Below are 23707 nucleotides of genomic sequence, written 5' to 3' on the forward strand. Positions count from 1 at the left end.
ACAAAAACTATCAATTGATCATGGTATACGAGCATGCAATAAGGCTAGGCACAAACCTCTATCAAAGCTGTACCAGGAAACCCAGTAGGAGGCAAAAGAGTCACAGATAGGTCCATGACACTGTCATGAGTCCCATGAAAATTCTAAGCTGAAAAAAGGAATGTATGGACCTAGCACAGACCCATGCTGGCTCCTTGATTGCCTCTTCATTCTCTGTGAACCCCTATGAGCTTTGATTAATTGATTATGTGAGCCGTATTCTTGTTTTCTTGTCCTCAACCCATCTGGTTCTTCTACTCCTTTTTCCCAGTTTTCTTCAGGATTCTCCTGGCTTTGCCTAATGTTTGGCTGTGGGTCCCTGCATATACTCCCTCCCATCTGAATGTTGAATGAAGCTGCTCTGATGACAATTTGGCTATGAGTATAGGAGACTATCATTTGAAATCATTTTAAAATTTTTATTAGATATTTTCTTCACTTACATTTCAAATGCTATCCCCAAAGCCCCCTATACACCCCCTGCCCTGCTCCCCAACACACCCACTCCCACTTCCTGACCCTGACATTCCCCTATACTGGGGCATATGATCCTCGCAAGACCAAGGGCCTCTCCTACAAATGATGGCCAACTAGGCCATCCTCTGCTACATATGAAACTAGAGACAGCTCTGGGGGAACTGGTTAGTTCATATTGTTCCTCCTATAGGGTTCCAGACCCCTTTAGCTCCTTGGGTACTTTCTCTAGGACCTTCATTAGGGGCTCTGTGTTCCATCCGATAGATGACTGTGAGCATCCACTTCTGTATTTTCCAGGCACTGGCATAGCCTCATAAGAGACAGATATATAAGGGTCCTGTCAGAAAAATCTTGCTGGCATATACAATTGTGTCTGGGTTTGGTGATTGTATCTGGGATGGATCACCGGGTGGGGCAGTCTCTGGGTGATTCTTTCTTCCATCTCAGCTCTGAACTTTGTCTCTGTAATTCCATCTATGGGTATTTTGTTCCCCATTCTAAGAAGGACCGAAGGATCGACACTTTGGTCTTCGTTCTTCTTGAGTTTCATGTGTTTTGCAAATTGTATCTTGGGTATTCTTGTTTCTGGGCTAATATCTGCTTATCAGTGAGTGCATATCATGTGGGTTCTTTTGCAATTAATTTACCTCACCCAGGATGATACCCTACAGATACAACCATTTGCATAAGAATTTTATAAATTCATTGTTTTTAATTGCTGAGTAGTACTCCATAGTGTAAATGTACCGCATTTTCTGTATCCATTCCTCTGTTGAAGGACATCTGGTTTCTTTCCAGCTTCTGGCTAGTATAGATAAGGCTGCTATGAACATAGTGGATCATGTGTCTTTATTACAAGTTGGAATATCTTCTGGGTATATGCCAGGAGAGGTATTTCTGGATCTTCCAGTAGTACTATGTCCAATTTTTTGAGGAACCACCAGACTGACTTCCAGAATGGTTGTACAAGCTTTCAAACCCACCAGCAATGGAGGAGTGTTCCTCTTTCCACATCCTCTCCAGCACCTGCTGTCACCTGAATTTTTGATCTTAGCCATTCTGACTGGTGTGAGGTGGAATCTCAGGGTTGTTTTGATTTGCATTTCCCTGATGATTAAGGATGCTGAACATTTTTTCAGGTGTTTCTCAGCCTTTTGGTATTCCTCAGGTGAGAATTCTTTGTTTAGCTCTGCACCCCATTTTTAATAGGGTTATTTGATTTTCTGGAGTCCAGCTTCTTGAGTTCTTTGTATATATGGGATATTAGTCCCCTATCTGATTTAGAATGGGTAAAGAGCCTTTGCCAATCTGTTGGTGGTCTTTTTGTCTTATTGCTGGTGTGTTTTGCCTTACAGAAGCTTTGCAATTTTATGAGGTCCCATTTGTCGATTCTCAATCTTACAGCATAAGCCATTGCTGTTCTTTTCAGAAAAATTTCCCCTGTGCCCATGTCTTCGAGGCTTTTACCCATTTTCTCCTTTATATGTTTCAGTGTCTCTGGTTTTATGTGGAGTTCCTTGATCCACTTAGATTTGACCTTTGTACAAGGAGATAAGAATGGATCAATTCTCATTCTTCTACATGGTAACTGCCAGTTGTGCCAGCTGAATTTGTTGAAAATTCTGTCTTTTGTTCCACTGGATGATTTTAGCTCCCTTGTCAAGATCAAGTGATCATTGGTGTGTGGATTCATTTATGGGTCTTCAATTCTATTCTATTGATTTACTTGTCTGTTGCTGTACTAGTACCATGCAGTTTTTATCACACTTGCTCGGTAGTACAGTTTGAGGTCAGGCATGGTAATTCCATCAGAGGTTCTTTTATCATTGAGAATAGTTTTTGCTATCCTAGGTTTTTTGTTATTTGGCTATCCAGTGTCTAAATTCTGGCCCTCTGGTAGTGTAAGACATGGGCTCCCTGGTTGGACAGACCTCTTCTACAAGTTTGGCACCAACAGTCTCCCAGCACATCTTGCAGTCAGGATATATTTTAAGTATAGTGTTTTGTGGCTGAGTTGACATCCAGCCCCAGTGTAGGAATCTTTTTCTGGTTTTAGATGATGTTCCGTTCAGGCTCTATAACTCCCATTACTAGGAGTATTTGCTAGGCTCACCCTTGTAGATCCCAGAGAGTTTACACTGCACTAGCTTTCCACATTGCCCCTCAAATGCTCCCTTCCCCAAATCCAGTCATTTCTACCAGTACTCTGTGTCTATGCCCCCTCCTGCCTTGTCCCTCCTGTTTCCATCCCCACCTGTCGCCAGTGCTCTGGTAAAAATCTATTTTACTTCTTCTTTCCATGGAGCTAGCTCCATAAGTCCCTCCCGTTAGCTATTCTTGTTACGTACCCTTTCAGGGTATGTGGATTAGGTATGATTATCCTTTACTTAACAACTGATGTCCACATACATGTAAGTATATATCATTATTTTTCTTTCTGTGTCTGGATTACCTCACTCAGGATAAGTTTTTCTAATTCCATCTATTTAGCTACAAAGTTGATGATTTCACTATTTTTAATAGCTGAGTAATACTCCATTATGTAGATGTAGCACATTTTCTCTATCCATTTTTTAGTTGAGGGCCATCTAAGCTGGGTGATAGTTGCATGCACATTTAGTCCTTGCACTCAGAGGCAGATGGATCTCTGAGTTCAAGGTCAGTCTGGTCTACAGAGTGGCAAAATTTTTTTAAAAAATGGAAATAAAACAAAAACCACATAAACACACTCTGACAGTGGCAATACTATTATGAAGCATCAAGGTTCATTTTGTAGTTTTTCAAGCTTTCAATAATTTTTTTTTCTTGACTCTCCCAAAGGTACCACTAGTGGCACAGTTCTCACTTCTCAAAGTCTGGGTCCTAAGCCACAGAACAGCATCTTGCAGTAAGACATATCAGACTAGACTCATCTATTTAAAAGTCTGAGGTTTATTGTGTGTAGAGAGGGCAGGAAGTGTCACTCGGCAGGGTAGAAGTGGGACAGAGACAGTAAATGATTATCATTTAAACAACCCACCCGAATCCTTTTCATTTAAATAAATATTGTGCTAAAAACAAACAAACAAAAGCATATATAAAGAAAAACATATCCTGGATACCCTGGGTCATCTTTTAAATTCTCCCTGTTAACACAAAAATCTGTGGGAGGAAAAATTTAAGAGAAATCTGTTCATTTGGTAAATATTCAGCCCACTCTTTAGGATAAAGATGATTTGTGTTGGATGCCAACACAAATTGTTTTGAATTGCTATTAATCATCAATAAATATCTAGATGGAAAGCAGTTGCATGAACTTACATTGCTTTTTACATATAAACAAATTAATGACTCTCTGTGAGGAGGTTTACTCAAGAGTCAATGGGAACAAGACTATTTCCTCTGTTTTTATGACATGCCTTATATTCTGTCGTGTTAGTAGATTTCTCTGAATTTCAACCTCTGACATAATTAGGCCAGGATTGCTATATTGGTTTCAATGAGCAAGTTGACACATTAATTTTCTATAACCAAGCAAATAAGACCCTAAAATATCAAGTAATCCTACTTAGATTAAATTCCCCTACTTTAGGAATACTACTTTTATTTTTGGCAGTTTATGTTTACCTAAGACAACTCATTATAGTTGCATGAACGTCTTTCTAGCAGTTTTCTGCATTTTAAAGTTCTTTTTCTATTTAGGAAACAAACTAGTGATAAAACTTGTGTTGGTTATTGACACATTGAAAAATCTACCTATAATTTTGAAAACATAAAAAATACGTGTTGTTACAAGGGGCATGACTTTGGTATTGCTATCAGAAAGGAACTGTAAAGACAAAAAAGAGAGAAATGGTTTCTCTTTCTGTTCTAGCTGTTTATATTATCCATGTGGTTGCAGTGCATGCCTTCATCAGGAAGATTGCCCATAAACCTGAGCAGCAGTTTGTGAAGTGTTGCCCACTGACACCCAGGGAAGGTAGTACAGGACTTACTAATTAGGCTTTCATATGTATCAGTGGATGTTTATCAATCTCAATTTTCAGTTTGTGGTAAAGAACATTTATTGTTAGCCACTATGGATATTCTAGACACTTCCTTATTGAGTGATCTCAAGCATAGTTTCTTCCATATGGTCTGAAACTAAGTGTGTGTGTGTGTGTGTGTGTGTGTGTATGCATGTGAATGCATGTGTTTGTATGTTTTCATCAGTTAGTATTTTCATATTCTTTATAGGTAGTCACATTGCATATAAAGTCTTATACTAGTTAACCATTTTCTCTTCAATTTACTGTATAATTTCTGTCTCCTGATTGGGTATAACTGATAATAGTGTGAGCAATTAAGGAAATATTTTCCAAGTGCTCTTTATTATTAAACAGAATAAATTTTTGTAAATCGATCACATCACCCTGGGATATTTGTCTATTCTTCCTTAGAAATTACGTGTCAAAAAGATTCATAAAGCAATAAAAGACAAATGTTGAATATGTAATTATATAGTTATGGCCAGAGCTCTTTGATTCATAATTGAACAGAGGATAAAAATAGAACTCTTCTTCCTCTTCCAATTATGACACCAAGTGTACACTGAATTTTAAAGCAGCCATGTGTGAGAGAAATGATTTTTCAACCTAGAGAAAATACAACTTTGAGTGAACATGGATAAAACAGCACACTGTAAGAACTGCCAAATGGAGAAATTATTGTCATTTTAGAGATTTTTTTGACATATACTTTATATGTCTTATCATTTCTGAGATGCCTTTATTTATGATTTTATTTTATATCTGAGTGTTAGTTTGGGGTATAAGTATAGGTGTGTGTGCAAGTGTGAACAGTCATATTTTCTTTCAAAGACTAGAAGAGTGTATCACATGGTTGGCTGACTCTATCAATCTCTATATTATTACCTTGAGAACAACAGGCCTCTCCCTTTCTCTGAAGCTAGGCTAGTGGCCATAAGACTCATTGATTCTCCAGATATAGCATGATTTACTGGTTTGTGCAGAAGAGTGTAGCTTTTTACTTAAGTGTTTGGGATTTCTTACCCACTGAGCTAACTCTTCAGCCATGAAGTGAGAGTTTCTACAAAGGAAATAGTTCAACGTTTGATATAGAGAAACAAAGACCCTTAGATGGCATTTTAGTTTCATTTCTTCAGATGTTATGAAATACCAGGACTAAAAGAAATTTAGTTGATAAAGTTTTAGTTTAAAATGCATATGATAAGCCCATCATTATATGCTAGTCTAGAAAATTAAGATAGCTACTCACATCACATCCTCAATCATGATGAGAAAGCAATGAATTCATACACCCTGCCATCAGCTCACTATCTTCACACTTACAAAGCTTAGAATCTTACCTTAGGAAGTGATGTGCATAATGGGCTGGGTCTTCCACATCCGTTGACATAATTAAAGAAATCCCATACAGACATGCTGAATGGTCAACATTATCCACACTGTCTTTCAAAGAAACCCTCTCCCCAGGTTTTTGTAGACTTTGTCAATTTGATGATTAAAATTAATTATCAAGTATGTTCATCAAGGATATAAAAATGATATTCAAAGTTCTAGAAATTAAGGTTAAGGTTGTTGTTAATGAAAAATTTAAAATATCACTGAAATGTACTATGGAAAGATTATAAGCTCTTGTGACTAAATGTCTGGATGCTGATCAGTCACTTTGGGAGTTTCTGGAGAAAATGCTTATGTATGATGCAAGTTATCCTTCCTAAAGAGGTAAGTTCAGGAACAGAGTAATGGAGCTTGATTTGCACAGTGCTAAACCGGGCATTGTCTACTCACTTTTTCTACTTGATACTCTTTAAATTAAATAATTATGCCTTGTTGCCTGAAAGTCCCTGTCATTACAGTTGTTATATATGTTGTGACAAATATTTAAAAAAGCTAAATTTAATGTGCAGATTCTAACACATTAAAATCCCTAAAGAATGTGAGGCAATAAAATTATCAGCAGCATCTGATCTGTGGATGTATCTCACACATTGAGTTACTGATTTTTGGCAATTTATTAAGAGGTAGCTTGGAGGAGCCTTATTTAATCTAATATTTCATCAGGATACAGAATTTCTGTTGAGTTCTTAGTAAGTACTCATGAACTGATGGATTATAACTGCTTACATAAATGACCATGCGCTTCAGAGAGATGAGGGTCATTCTATAGAAACTTTAGTATTACATAGGACTTATAGTGTGTGTGTGTGTGTGTGTGTGTGTATGACACTATTTTAAACTGCTTATCAAATGACCTATATCAAAATGACTATTTTGTGCATGTGTATGTTATTTGTGTGCATGTAAAACATGTGTGTGGAAGTGAGGTCACCCATGCAGATTATCTACAGAATCCTAGATTGATATCAGAGTGAATTTTCTTCAGTAGATTTTCTACATTTGTTTGTTGAGACAGAGTATCTCATGGAGCTTGAAGTTTGCACTTTTGTCTAGACTGGTTGGTCAACAACAGTCCCCTGTGATCTTCCTATTTCTTTCCCCCGGTTCTGGGATTACAAACATCTGATGCTCTGACCACCTGGATTCTGGGAATCTGAACCAGGGCCTTCATGTTTGGCAGCAAGTACTTAACCCATTGAGTCATCTCTTTAGCCCCTATGGGATTTTTATAGAGGTTTTATGTTTCATCATGATGTGCAGCCATATCTCTCGTTGTTTTACATGTAGTCTTACATCCGTTCTCATAGTATGAAAAAAAGACCTATAGTGAGCATGTCAGCCTTTAAATTGTCTCCCTGTGGTTTTTGCATTTAGTATACTCTTTGTTGGTGAATAATAGTGGGGAGTCACATGGTGGGGAGATGCCAGAGATTAGTCAGTGCTCATTATGATATTAGAGGAATCAAAAGGTGACTGAATGATGGACATGAATGATGTCTCTTATATTAATATTCCATGCTAGCAAGATCAATTTAATTTCTGGCCCATCTCAATATACACCTGACCACCATCTGTGTTTCAGTTGCTTTGAGAATCTTTTCTTTCATTAGCAATTCAAATGCATCTTAAAAGTCCCTAGGGAGTTGGTGTAGGCAATGACAGCCAACCAATGACATCCAGGAAAATGGAGAGTCAGATGGTCTATTTCTCAGCCAAATGGAGATCAACAAGTCAAAGCCAATGTCTCCTACATTCTTAAGAATCTTACTTGCTACTTGGGTGCTCAGATACTATGTAACCAAAAAAACTAATTGTTGATTAAAAAGTGTTCTAATATTAGAATTTTTTCAAAACATCCTTACAGAAATGTTTAGAAACAAGAATTATCTAAAGGCATATAAACATTCAATTTATATGTGAAGAACAACATTCGTTATAGCAAATTGGCTTTAGATTTCTCTGACTAGTTAATATAAAGATAATGAATCTCATGTATTTATCAGACATTCAGGCAGTGAGGATATTTCTTTGATAAACTGAGAGATAGGCATTCCACTTTTTACTTTAACAGAATATTTAACCTATTAAATCTTGGTTATTGCATGTGATGGATTTTAAAAGCAGTAATGTGTATTTCATGAAAGAAGAATGAACATCAATTGATGTATTTGATGAAGTCATCATAATAGCTTCCTAAAACCCAAAGGACAGAACAGAACATGTGTTTCAGACTAGTTTATATATGAGTTGAGTAAGAAGAATTTTACGGCAAACAAATGCACACTAATTGTAATGAACACACACATTTACAGATAGATGAAGCCTAAGGCAAATACCCTAAAAGAAAAGCAGAGGTAAAAAAAAACAAAAAACAAAACAAAAAAAAAAAAACGTTACTAAAAGAAATCATCTCAAATTCTGACTAGGAGAAGATCAATAAGAGTCTGTTTGTTGGGAGAGAGATATTCACATTAAAATTTAGGAAGAGAAAAATTAAACAAGCAATACTGGGAGAGAATGAGTCAAACCAGAAGCCTGGTTTTACCTTTACAATGTAAAGCAAGGCGTTGAGGACATGAGTAGGCCTTGGAGACATGGATGTAGTTGAGTAGAAAGGAGTTTGGTTGCAGCCACCTCTGTAATTTAGTGAATGAAAGAAACAGAAAATGTTACTTTTATCATCCACAGCCTAGCTGAACCGAAGAACAAGGTTATTTTATAGAAAGTTTGGAAGAGATTGGCTACCAAGAGTAAAATGAAGATAAGGAGTAAGAAATTTACCCACACTTTCTTGAATTAAAATCTGGGATGGGAATGTGAAGATTCAGCCTTGTGATAAAAGAAATGTTCTTTATTGGAAAAAGCTGTCCACTTGAGTAACTCAAGCATCAATATTTCAAGGAAAGAAAGGGAACCCGTTTTGTGAGCCAGAAAAGTTGTACCATTAGTAGTTATTCACGAGAAAGACAAAGTAAATGAAATGATTAATAAACACATTTTCCTGGGAGTTCTGGCAGGGGGAAGGGAGGGGGTCCTGGTTGGTTAATATTGTTATTCTTCCTGTAGGTTGCAGACTAAACTACCAACCAAAGAGTAAAAAAAGAGGGACCCATGGCTCCAGCAGCATATGTAGCAGAGGATGATGGCCTTGTTGGGCATCAATGGGAGGAGAAGCTCTTGGTCCTGTGAAGGCTCCATGTCCCAGTGTAGGTGAATTCCAGGGTGTGGAGGCAGGAGTGAGTAGGTGGGTGGGTAGAGGAACACCCTCATAGAAGCAGGGGAATGTGAGTACGTGATAGGAGGTTTACAGAGGTGGAACCAGGAAACTGAATAACATTTGAAATGTAAATAAAGAAAATATCCAATAAAAAATTAACACATATCCAAAAAAAAAAAAAAAAAACCCACGCTTGCCAATTTTAAAATTCAATGAGAGAGGAAAACTGGAAAAATTGCTTGTGTTTCACATACCACGATATAATTCCTGTGACCAAGTGGGGAGGGTGTTATGCTACCATTTGTACCTTACTGAACATGTAGGTCCTTCAAATTACAATAATTGTCTAGCACATTCACACTTATTCCAAACATGTCCAAAACAGAGAAACTCAATTCTGAATTCTATTCTGACTTTCCAGGTAGCCCTTTCTGTCCAATTTGGCTTGCTTTACATTTGGCCAGGCTATGATGTTGGCTAGAGTCCTAAAACCTGTTCACAGTTTTGTTATCAGATGCATATGGAACTGCAATACTGAAGAACTGAGTGTATCTATTTCAAAAATTAATGGTTCTTTTTCCTGACAAAATGATGGCAGGTTCCACACCCTCATAAACTCAGTATTTGATAGATATTAAAATTGCCCTTCAAGAGCAAGCCAGAGTGATTTTTAATAACATTAGTAAATGATGTCCTAATACCTCCAGGCTCCTGGCCATCAGCCTTGTCACCAACTGTACAGATGGGATATAGCAAAAACAAAGAGAATTTTGTCAGTTTAGAAACTACTCTAGTTGATTTTCAATAATCAAACAGTCTTGTCTACTATTTTTGTTTACTAGCAACCTAATCTATGGAAACATCAGCACTTAAATCATATAACATTGGAGGTCCACTACACATAAGGAAATGAGAATACAGGTTTTAATATAAATCTTTTCATTTATACAAATTTTAGCAACTTACCAGAAGAAAGGGGTTGAAAGGAAATAGGAATATGGGATGAAGGTCTAAACCTGGCAGTTTTGCTGAAGAGAAAATTGGTTGGTTTAAAAAGCCGAGATGTTGGAGAAAAACACATATTTGGCATGTAAATAACAAAAATATCATATATCCTATAAAAGATGTGTCTTTTATCACTCATTCTAACCATGATAAATAACTTTTCTACAATGTGTAGATTAAGTGATTTCTCCACATGTCAATTCTTAAATTAGAATATTGACCCTGTCTCCCATCCACCAATTGATAAGGGCCTTAAATGCACATGTTAGAGAAGAATGGAGACCCTGCTATTGGGCAGAGGCTTCCCATCTCCACAAAGGTAATTTGTTTTGTTGGAATACAGTCTCATGCAAGTGGTCTTCAAGCCACAGTTTTAACTTTTTTTTCCTGTTACTTCCTTATGGTTATTTTTTTTATTATTTTTATTAGGTATTTTCTTCATTTACATTTCCAATGCTATCCCAAAAGTCCCCCATACCCTCACCCCCACTCCCTTACCCATCCACTCCCACTTTTTGGCCCTGGTGATCCCCTGTACTGGGGCACATAAAGTTTGCAAGTCCAATGGGCCTCTCTTTAAAGTGATGGCCAACTAAGCCATCTTTTGATATATATGCAGCTAGAAACACGAGCTCCAGGGGGTACTGGTTAGTTCATATTGTTGTTCCATCTATAGGGTAGCAGATCCCTTTAGCTCCTTGGGTACTTTCTCTAGCTCCTCCATTGGGGGACCTGTGATCCATCCAATAGCTGACTGTGAGCATCCACTTCTGTGTTTGCTAGGCCCCGGCATTGTCTCACAAGAGACAGCTATATCTGGGTCCTTTCAGCAAAATCTTGCTAGTGTATGCAATGGTGTCAGTGTTTAGAAGCGGATTATGGGATGGATCCCCGGATACGGCAGTCTCTAGATGGTCCATCCTTTCGTCACAGCTCCAAACTTTGACTCTATAACTCCTTCCATGGGTGTTTCATTCCCAATTCTAAGAAGGGGCAATGTGTCCACACTTTGGTCTTCATTCTTCTTGAGTTTCATGCGTTTAGCAAATTGTATCTTATATCTTGGGTATCCTAAGTTTCTGGGCTAATATCCACTTATCAGTGAGTACATATCATGTGATTTCCTTTGTGATTGGGTTACCTTACTCAGGATGATGCCCTCCAAGTACATCCATTTGCCTAGGAATTTCATAAATTCATTCTTTTTAATAGCTGAGTAGTACTCCATTGTGTAAGTGTACCACATTTTCTGTATCCATTCCTCTGTTGAGGGGCATCTGGTTTCTTTCCAGCTTCTGGCTATTATAAATAAGGCTGCTATCAACATAGTGCAGCATGTGTCCTCCTTACCAGTTGGAACATCTTCTGGATATATGCCCAGGAGAGGTTTGGCTGAACATTTCTTATAGTCTAATTGTAATAGCTCATATAGTCAGAACACACTATTATGCAACACTCCAAGTTCTTTACTACTGACTCAGTCATTTTACATGTTTGATTCTAATAGGTATGTTATTTAGAGCTTGTTTATTTACATAAGATAGAGTATTTAAATAGTAATGTTATGAAAGTGCCTTTTATATGCTTATGTTTATACTCATAGTCCTTAAATGCTTTCAATCTTTGTCAAAGAAACTTCTTTTTTGAAGGGAATTATGGAAAATATTCATAACTTGTTATAGTACTAAGAATAAGAGTGAATGTTCACACTAAGGAGGACATATTTTAAAATTATGTATATTATGTTATTAATTACTTGAGAATTTCATATGTTTTAAAGTTTTATTTTATTGTCTATTCATGAGCATTTTGTCTGTATGTATGTATGTGATTCTTCTGAATGTCTGCTGGCCACAAGTTTAGAAAAAGCATATTAGATCACCAAGATCCTCTCTTCCTCCTCTTTCATTCCTTTAATAACCTAAAGAATATAATTTATTCTGCCAATATACTCTCACATGTGTGGCTTTTCACTGGATCGTGGTTGATCAACAAGTACCATACCCTTATAGAAAATTCACTCTCCCTCTCACAGAAGGCATCCACTCTCAGTTAAGGGTAGGGCTAATGAGCCCTAGTTAACTTCATGCTATAATGATTACTAGCTTGATCTTGTATAGGTCTTACATGGACAAACACACTTGATATGAGTTTTTTATTGCAGCATATTGTTATGTCCAGAAAATAGTCTCAACCACTCTATCCTTCTTCAGCCTCTGTCTGAGTCTTATAATCTTTGTGCTTCCACTTCATTAATGTTCTCTGAACCTGATGACTGATTGACATGCATATATATGTATCTCTCTCTCTCTCTCTCTCTCTCTCTCTCTCTCTCTCTCTCTCTCTCTCTCTCACACACACACACACACACACACACACACACACACACACACACAAATGGAGAATCTGTATTTATTTTCTTCCTACCAAGTCTCAAGGAAAATTAAAAAGGAGACAGATAAAATGAAAATTTCATATGTTTAAAGTTTTATTTTATTTTATTTTATTTTATTTTCTATGTATGACATTTTGGCTGTATGTATGTATGTATGTATGTATGTATGTATGTATGAATGTGAATCTTCTGAATACCTGGTGTCCACAAGATTAGAAAAGGAAATTAGATCACCATGTGAGTGCTGGGAATTGAATCTGAGTCACACTATCTTCTGGGTAATTTGGATAGCTCAATAGCCATTTATTATCTAGTTCTGTCATGAACAATGTTCTTATGATTAACTTTGCAGAAGAAAAATTGATATTTGATACTCCCTATAATTGTATTTATGCTTATATCCACTTTACAAATGATTAACGATAAAAATGGGAGATGTTTTAAATCTTCCTTCCCTTTTTGCATGCTTCTAAGCAATAAAACTAAAAATTGGAAGAATATTTTCATTTGAATTTTAAAAATAGGAGAGTTTTAGAAACCATAGCAAATATATATGAAGTCATTAAGAAAATTTTAATGACAATATTAACTTAAGATTGTTTTTGAGATCAAAAACTTTTCAAAACACCCACTCCCACACTCTAGTTAGTTAGTTTGTTAGTTTGTTTGTTTGTTTGTTTGTTTGAGACAGGAATTTTTTGTGTAGCCATAGCTGTCCTGGGATTCACTTTGTAGACCAGGCTGGCCTTGAACTCACAGAGATCTGCCTGTCTCTGCCTTCCAAGTTCCAGAATACCCAGTCAAACATATAAGATATGTTTTTTGCATAATTCCTAATCAGTATGTACTGATGAATATGTTTCTGTTGGTTTAACTTGAAGCCCATAAAAGAAGAGCGAGCCCATGCCCAATACTGCCTGGATAGCCATCCAAAAACAGGAGACTGCATAGCCCAGGGATCTAGGGTCACATCATACAAAACTGGCAAAATAAAAATAAATCAATGAAATGATTAATGATTTTTTGCTATATTCATAGATAGGCGCTTTGTCGAGTTATCATCAGAGAGGTTTTCTCTAGTAGTAGATGAGAATGGGTGGAAAGACTCACAGCCAGACATCATGGAGAAAGAAAGAAAGAATCTAAATTGGAGGTCTTCACCAGATTCTTCCCCTCAGAGATTGAGAAACCCATGGAACATGGAGATGAAAGACTATAAGAGTTAGTATGGATAGAGAATACCAAGAGAACATGGCCTATCAAATAAACTAAGCAGGGCTCACATGGACTTAGAGAGACTGAAGTAGCAAGCACAGGGTTTTCATAGGTCTGTACCATGTCCTCTGAGTAAATGTTGTGGCTGTTAACTTGATGTTCTTGTGATACTCCTAACAGTGGAAGCAGTTGTGTTTCTGACTTTCTTGCCTTCTCTTGAGACTTTCCCCTCTTGTTGGATTGCCTTGTGTAGTCTCAATATGAGGGTGCTTGCTTTGTCTTATTTCATATTGTCTTGTCCTGTCTGGCTATTGTCTTTTGGGGACATGCACTTTTCTGAAGAAGAAATGGAGGAGGGGCAGTTATAGAGGAGAGAGGAAATGGGAAGTGACTAGGACAAAGGACGGAAGGGCAATTGTGGTTGGGATGTATTGAGAAGAAGCTATTTTCAATTAAAAATATATAAAAGAATTGGCTGTATCAGATTGCTCTAAGGGCATGTTCTGTGAGCATTTTCTTGACTGATAGTTGATGTAGGAAGAGCCATTACACCATCGGTGGTACCATCCTAAGGCAGTTGGGCCCAGTGCATACACAAAATTTAGCTGAGCAAGCCAGAGGGAGCAAGCCATTAAGTAGCATTCCCCCACGATTTTTACTTAGGGTCCTGTTTACACTTATATTGTGATTCCCCTAAGTGATGGATTTTAAGTAATAAAACCAAAATAAATCAACACTTTATCAGCCCCCCCCCCAAAAAAAACCCTTTGAGAATTTTGTACAATATATTTTGAGCATATTGCTTTGCACAACTCCCTCAACTACACCGAGATTCACCTGCAATCATCATAGTCTCCAAATTTAATATCCTATTTTACTTACTTATTTTAAAAATGACTTACCAAGTTCAATTCATTCTGACCATGTACTCCTGGATGAGATGCCATCTACTAGATCAAGAGTAGGAATACCAAGGGCTAACTTTTAAAAGAAATTAAAAGAAATGTTGCTTGCATAACAAACTGGTACAACTACTCTGGAAATCAATCTGGCAGTTCCTCAGAAAACTTGAAATAGAAGACCCAGCTATACTACTCCTGGGCCTTTTCCCACAAATATTTTCTACAACACCACAAGAACATGTGCTCAACTATGTCCATAGCAGCCTCATTTGTAATAGCCAGAAAGTGGAAAAAACCCAGATGTCCCTCAATTGAAGAATGAATACAGAAAATGTGGTTCATTCATACAATGGAATATAATTTAGCTATTAAAAATGAGGATATCATGAAGGCAAATGGATGGAACTAGAAAATATCCTGAGTGAGGCAAATCAGATCCAAAATGACATACACAGTATGCAGTCACTGATGAGTAGATAATAACCAAAAGTACAGAATACCCAGAATACAACTAATAGTATGAAGCTTAACAATAATGAAGGCCCAAGTGTAGATTACGTCAGTCCCACTAGAAGGAGGAACAAAATAATCATGGGAGATACGGAGAGGGAGAGACCTGGGAGGCAAAGGAGAGGGTAAAGGGCAGGCAGGGTCAATTATGGTGGGAGATGGGAGAGAAGCCCAAGGGCCATGAGAATGAATTGAAATATGCAGCAGTGTGAAGTGGGGTGGGGTGAGTGGGTGGGGAAAACCTCTTGAAAGTGCCAGAGATGTGGGATGTGAGAGGATCCCAGGACCCAGTGGGGATAAACTTAGCCAAAATGCCCAACACTAGAGAGCGAGAGCCTAAAGAGACCACGTCCAGTAGATAGAAATGACCTCCAATTGAGGTATGGGACCATCCACCTATCTTCAAAAATTTACCCAGAATGTTTCCTGTGTAAGGAAATCCAGGGACAAAAACAGAGCATAGACTGAAGGACAGGTAATCCAGTGACAAGCCCAACTTGTGATCCATCCCATGCACAGGTTCCACACCTTGACACTATTACTGGTGACATGTTGTGCTCATAGACAAGAGCCTAGCATGGCTGTCTTCTGAGAGGCTTTACCAGCAACTGACTGAGACTGATGCAGATACTTACAACCAATCACTGGACTGAGGTTGGGGACCTCTATGGAAGCATTTGGGGAAGGGAATGACTGAAGGAGCTGAAGATGATTGCAACCCCATAGCAAGAACAACAATATCAACTAACCAGGACCCCTCAGAGCTTCCAGAAACTAAGTCACTAACCAAACTGCATACATGGGATGATCCTTGTCCCCTGGTACAAGAAAATGTAGAGAAGAGTGCCTTGTCTGACCTCAGTGAGAGAAGATGAACTTAATCCTGTAGAAACCGGATGCCTCAGGGAAGGAGGACGCTAGTGGGAGGTTGGCAGGTAAGGTGGAGTACATGGGCACGTGAGGGAACACCCTCTCAGAAGCAAAGGGGAGTGGAGAAGAGGAGAATAACTCTGGGATGGGAGACCAGGAAGGGAAACAACATTTGGATTGAAAAATCAATAAAATAATAAATAAAAAATCATAGTTAGATATTATCAAAACAACCCACTAAAGCTTTGTAGTTCAGATCAAGAAATGTGTAGAAGGCATCATTGTCTAGGTTGTCATGAGTACATTCTCTGAACCCTGAAGAAAGCTGATAATCAAAACTGTACCAATCAATAAGTATGTTCCAAAGTGGAATTTTAAATAAATAGACTGTCAGAAGAAAGAGGGGAAGGAGAGGAAGAGGGAGGAAGGAAGGAATGAAGGGAGAGAGAGAGAGAGAGAGAGAGAGAGAGAGAGAGAGAGAGAGAGAGAGAGAGAGAGAGGAAGGAAGGAAGGAAGGAAGGAAGGAAGGAAGGAAGGAAGGAAGGAAGAAAGAAAGAAAGAAAGAAAGAAAGAAAGAAAGAAAGAAAGAAAGAAAGAAAGAAAGGAGAAAGAAAGTTGTCTTTCACCTCTCCAGCAGCTATCAATAGTACATAGCATTTCATTGGGGGGGGGAGGGTTTAATAAATGTCAGCTGGACAAAGAGGCACCCCACATAATGGGAAGACTTTTAACAACTTTGCATCCAACAAAGACTAATATCCAAAATATATAAAGAACTCAAGAAACTAGACATTGACAAACCAAATAATCCAATTTTTAAAAACATGGAGTACAGAATTAAACAGACAATTCTAAGAAGGGGCGCAGTATCCACACTTTGGTCTTCATTCTTCTTGAGTTTCATGTGTTTAGCCAATTGTATCTTATATCTTGGGTACATATCAGCATTTCTAGAAGAGATATTTCTTGTGATTAGAAATAGTATGGGTTTTCCTCTTGGCCACTGATACATATACAGCCTGGTCTGTCCTCAATGAGGGAAGGTGTACCGAACCCTTGAAAGACTTGAGGCCCCAGGGAATGGGGAGGCATGGTGGGATGTGAGGTGTGTGTGGGTTTGTGGAGATATCCTCTTGGAGATGGTGGAGGAGGAATGGCGATGAAGAATTTTCAGAGGACAGAATGGGATGGGGGATAATGACTAAACTATAAAAAAAAATATCAAAGATAATAAAAAAAGAAGAAAGAAATAGTAATGGATAGTAGAGTAGCTGTTAATGTTGAGATTAGCAAGTTGAAATTAAGTAATCTAAATAATTTCATCCACACAAAATCAGCACAATATTTGTGGCACCAATTTACAATCCACTGTGATTTATCCAGTCACTTTAAAGTGGTTTTGTATTTCTCTTATAACCCTGATATAGCTGTCTCTTATGAAACTAGGCCAGGGCCTAGCAAACACATAAGTGGATGCTCACAGTCAGCTATTGGATGGATCACAGGGCCCCCAATGGAGGAGCTAGGGAAAGTACTCAAGGAGCTGAAGGGATCTGCAATCCTATAGGTGGATCAACATTATGAACTAACCAGTACCCCGGAGTTCTTGACTCTAGCTGCATATGTATCAAAAGATGGCCTACAGACTCACTAGAGGGCACAGGGAAAGCATTCTAATTAACAAAATCAGAAATGAAAAAGGAGACATAACAACAGATCCTGAAGACATCCAAAACACCATCAGATCCTTCTACCAAAGGCTATACTCAACCAAACTGGAGAACCTGGATGAAATGGAGAAGTTCCTAGACAGATACCAGGTACCAAAGTTGAATCAAGATCAGGTTAATGATCTAAACAGCCCTATATCCCCCAAAGAAATAGAAGCAGTCATTAATAGTCTCCCAACTAAAAAAAGCCCAGGACCAGATGGGTTTAGTGCAGAGTTCTATCAGACCTTCAAAGAAGATCTAATCCCAGTTCTTCACAAACTATTCCACAAAATAGAAATAGAAGGTACTCTACCCAACTCATTCTATGAAGCCACAATTACTCTGATACCTAAACCACAAAAAGACCCAACAAAGATAGAAAACTTCAGGCCAATATCCATTATGAATATTGATGCAAAAATCCTCAATAAAGTTCTTGCTAACCGAATCCAAGAACACATCAAAACAATCATCCATCCTGACCAAGTAAGTTTCATCCCAGGGACGCAGGGATGGTTCAATATATGGAAATCCATCAACGTAATCCAGTATATAAACAAACTCAAAGACAAAAACCACATGGTCATCTCGTTAGATGCGGAAAAAGCATTTGACAAGATCCAACACCCATTCATGATAAAAGTCTTGGAAAGATCAGGAATTCAAGGCCCATACCTAAACATGATAAAAGCAATCTACAGCAAACCAGTAGCCAACATCAAAGTAAATGGTGAGAAGCTTGAAGCAATCCCTCTAAAATCAGGGACTAGACAAGGCTGTCCACTTTCTCCATACCTATTCAACATTGTACTTGAAGTCCTAGCCAGAGCAATTCGACAACAAAAGGAGATCAAAGGGATACAAATTGGAAAAGATGAAGTCAAAATATCACTTTTTGCAGATGATAGGATAGTATGTATAAGTGACCCTAAAAATTCCACCAGAGAACTCCAAAGCCTGATAAACAGCTTCGGTGAAGTAGCTGGATATAAAATTAACTCAAACAAATCAATGGCCTTTCTCTACACAAAGAATAAACAGGCTGAGAAAGAAATTAGGGAAACAACACCCTTCTCAATAGTCACAAATAATATAAAATATCTTGGCGTGACTCTAACTAAGGAAGTGAAAGATCTGTATAATAAAAACTTCAAGTCTCTGAAGAAAGAAATTATAGAAGATCTCAGAAGATGGAAAGATCTCCCATGCTCATGGATTGGCAGGATCAACATTGTAAAAATGGCTATCTTGCCAAAAGCAATCTACAGATTCAATGCAATCCCCATCAAAATTCCAAATCAATTCTTCCACGAATTAGAAAGTGCAATCTGCAAATTCATCTGGAATAACAAAAAACCTAGGATAGCAAAAACTCTTCTCAAGGATAAAAGAACCTCTGGTGGAATCACCATGCCGGACCTAAAGCTCTACTACAGAGCAATTGTGATAAAAACTGCATGGTACTGGTATAGTGACAGACAAATAGACCAATGGAATAGAATTGAAGACCCAGAAATGAACCCACACACCTACGGTCACTTGATCTTCGACAAGGGAGCTAAAAACATCCAGTGGAAGAAAGACAGCATTTTCAACAAATGGTGCTGGCACAACTGGTTGTTAACATGTAGAAGAATGCGAATCGATCCATTCCTATCTCCTTGTACTAAGGTCAAGTCTAAGTGGATCAAGGAACTTCACATAAAACCAGAGACACTGAAACTTATAGAAGAGAAAGTGGGGAAAAGCCTTGAAGATATGGGCACAGGGGAAAAATTCCTGAATAGAACAGTAATGGCTTGTGCTGTAAGATCGAGAATTGACAAGTGGGACCTCATGAAACTATAAAGCTTCTGCAAGGCTAAAGACACCATCAATAAGACAAAAAAACCACCAACAGACTGGGAAAGGATCTTCACCTATCCTAAATCAGATAAGGGACTAATATCCAATATATATAAAGAACTCAAGAAGGTGGACTCCAGAAAGTCAAATAACCACATTAAAAAATGGGGCTCAGAACTGAACAAAGAATTCTCACCTGAGGAATACCGAATGGCAGAGAAGCACCTGAAAAAATGTTCAACATCCTTAATCATCAGGGAAATGCAAATCAAAACAACCCTGAGATTCCACCTCACACCAGTCAGAATGGCTAAGATCAAAAATTCAGGTGACAGCAGATGCTGGCGAGGATGTGGAGAAAGAGGAACACTCCTCCATTTTTGGTGGGATTGCAAGCTTGTACAACCACTCTGGAAATCAGTTTGGCGGTTCCTCAGAAAATTGGACATAGTACTACCGGAGGATCCAGCAATACCTCTCCTGGGCATATATCCAGAAGATGTCCCAACCGGTAAAAAGGACACATGCTCCACTATGTTCATAGTAGCCCTATTTATAATAGCCAGAAGCTGGAAAGAACCCAGATGTCCCTCAACAGAGGAATGGATACAGAAATTATGGTACATTTACACAATGGAGTACTACTCAGCTATTAAAAAGAATGAATTTATGAAATTCCTAGCCAAATGGATGGACCTGGAGGGCATCATCTTGAGTGAAGTAACACAATCACAAAAGAACTCACACAATATGTATTCACTGATAAGTGGATATTAGCCCAAAACTTAGGATACCCAAGATATGAGATACAATTTGCTAAACACATGAAACTCAAGAAGAATGAAGACCAAAGTGTGGACACTGTGCCCCTTCTTAGAATTGGGAACAAAACACCCAGGGAAGGAGTTACAGAGACAAAGGTCGTAGCTGTGATGAAAGGATGGACCATTTAGAGACTGCTGTATCCAGGGATCCATCCCATAAGCAGCTTCTAAACGCTGACACCATTGCATACACTAGCAAGATTTTGCTGAAAGGACCCAAATATAGCTGTCTCTTGTGAGATGATGCCGGGGCCTAGCAAACACAGGAGTGGATGTTCACAGTCAGCTATTGGATGTATCACAGGGCTCCCAATGGAGAAGCTAGAGAAAGTACCCAAGGAGCTAAAGGGATCTGCAACCCTATTGTTGGAACAACATGATGTACTAACTAGAACCCCAGAGCTCTTGTCTCTAGCTGCATATGTATCGAAAGATGGTCTAGTCGGCCATCAATGGAAAGAGAGGCCCACTGGACTTGCAAACTTTATATGCCCCAATATAGGGGAATGCCAGGGCCAAAAGAATGGGAATGGGTGTGTAGGGAAGTGGGGGGCGCTATGGATGACTTTTTGGATAGCTTTGGAAATGTAATTGAGGAAAATATGTAATAAAAATATTAAAAATTAAAAAAAAACTGAAAGAAAAAAAAAGATTGGAATTAAAACTGAAAACAACAGCAAAGCAAATTGTCTACTTACAGATGACACATGCTGCAAGATGCACATGACATCAATCATGTAGGCAAGAACAAGGAGTCTTGTAACTGCTGCCAACAGGGCACGGGCGGCTTGAACCACGGCCTCCCTTTTCGGGAGGTAACAGGGATCGTCTGTAAATCTCTCAGCTGATACCTTCAGAGCTTTGCCTGAAAAAAAAAAAAAAAAAAAAAAACAAACCACAACTCCTGATAAATCATCTTTTCTATTTCAGCTGTATCTACTTCAGCATTAATCAGCTAACCTGACCCCAAGGATATTCCCCGAGTAACTAATATTAAACCGTCACACTATACTTAGAGCAGCACATCTTAATGAACCACGCAGCTTCAGATCAGCGTTTGGTTTTGGTGAGCATTCTGGCGTTCAAAGAAGCATGGTGTCACCTTCCCGTGGAGGAAAATTATTCTCAGCTGATGAGCAGCGTCGAGTCAAAATTGCTATCTACTGCTTGCAGCTGCTCAGATCTCCACTGCTGGGAAATGGTTCACGACTAAGATTTCAGGCAGTCATGAAAGTTCATGTTGATGGAAGTAAAGACAGTCTTTGCTGAGTTGCTTTCTAGTTCGGGAGAGTTATCCTTGATCTGATAGGAAGAGTATCTGACATGTGGCCCCTGTGAAAGGGTCGTTCGCTGCCCCAGAAGGGTCGCGGGCCCACAGTCTGAGAACCGCTGATTTAAAGTCATGTTAGCAGACTGAGGAGGTAATTCAGTGGGCAGAAGGTTTGCCTGACATCTGAGAAGCCCTGAGTTCAATCCTCAGCACCCTCAAGCTAGGCATGGTAGGGCACGCCACTCCAGGGAATAGAGATCCAAGGTATGAGGTCATCCCAGGGCTACACAGAATATGATAGTCCGGACTGTGATAACCTCACTCGGATAAAAGCTTCACGTGGCCAGACTTACTCTACACCATGTATCGACTCATGTACATTCTAAAGTCTAGTGACAAAAATAATGGTTTACAAATGATTGTCAGAGAAATATCTCCATTATTTGTAGGTCTTTTCACTTAAAGTCTATTTTGCTATAATAGTAGTGTGTGCTAATTTGCTTTTAAAGTGACCAATATAGAAGGGTCTAAAGGAACAAGGGAAAGGTGGCCTTCTCCATCCCCAGCTCCAGCAACCAAACTCATACAGAATAGCTACATCTGCTGTTCAAGTTTCATAGTATAGACTTATTCCATCATTGAGGTAACGCAGGTCTATTTCTCTAATAACCCAGCAGGGCTGGTGAGATGGCTCAGTGGGTAAAGGTGTTTGCCTCCAAAGCTGTGGACCTGAGTTCAAGCCCCAAGGTCCACATAATGGAGAAAACTGAATCCCCACACATGCCTCCACACATCTGACCTCCACACACGTGTCTGGCATGTGCGTACACTAAATAAATATGTTAATTAATACAACAAATCTCCTTAAATAATAATAATTCAGCATGGTAAGGAACATAAAGTAAAAATGTTCGATTCTCCATACTAATTCCTAAAGTCACCAACTATTCAGTCCTTGTTTACCTGTATAGAAATTTATCCCTGAATTTCTATTTCATGTGTATGTTCATTTATTAATAAATGTATCTGCATGTTTTACATATGTATACTTTGGGGATATATTCATGCACATGTACATTTAACTTATTCATGTATGAGCAGAGATTTCATGTCATTGTACAAACTATAAAAGGGAAACCTAATGGGTCTTGCGCTGCTTATCAGGGAGTCTTGTCTTATAGGGACGGGCTTTCTGTAATGTGTGATTCGTGTTTGCCAGTTGCTTTCTATACACAAGGGCCAATTGAGGACTAGGAGTCACATCAATGAACAGCGCAGACTCTGAGGACAGACTGGCTCCGTGTAACTGTTCTCATACCTTGGGGGGTTCACTTAACCTTCTCTATGTCTTACTTCTCTTGTGGTAAGTGGAGTTATAAAATAGCAGCAGTTTGTCCCTAACAAAAACAAAAAAACAAAAAAAACAAAAAAACAAAACAACAACAACAACAAAAAAAAAAAGATGGCCTAATAGGCTATCACTGGAAAGAGAGGCCCATTGGACATGCAAACTTTATATGCCCCAGTACAGGGGAACGCCAGGGCCAAAAAGTGGGAATGGGTGGGTAGGGGAGTGGGGGGAGGGTATGGGGGACTTTTGGGATAGCATTAGAAATATAATTGTGGAAAATACGTAATAAAAAAAAAGTTTATTTCTGCATTTCAACAAAAAGGAACTTTATTGTAATTAGAATAATAGAGCTTAAAGTGTCAAATCTTAAACCAATTTTTGTTTGAATGAGACTTACATGAAATCAGTTATAATCTACCCTAAAAGTGATTGATGTGAACACTTTTTCCAAAAGAAAGAATACCAACTTGAAAAAGAAGAGATAGACAGTCTTAGGTCTGAGACAACCCAACTCCTCATAGTTTTGTTTGCCCTAGTGCAAAATATAGAGATCCTATTATTAAGTTTGCTAATTTCCCAGATCTTATAAGACAACTTAATATTAGGGTATCAAATCGCTGCACTGAAATGAAAAGTCTAATTCAGTTAGTCAATGCTTTACAGAAATTTTAAT

Source organism: Mus caroli, unplaced genomic scaffold (genome assembly GCF_978045245.1).
Source record: "Mus caroli unplaced genomic scaffold, Mus_caroli_1 scaffold_18, whole genome shotgun sequence".
NCBI lineage: Eukaryota > Metazoa > Chordata > Mammalia > Rodentia > Muridae > Mus > Mus caroli.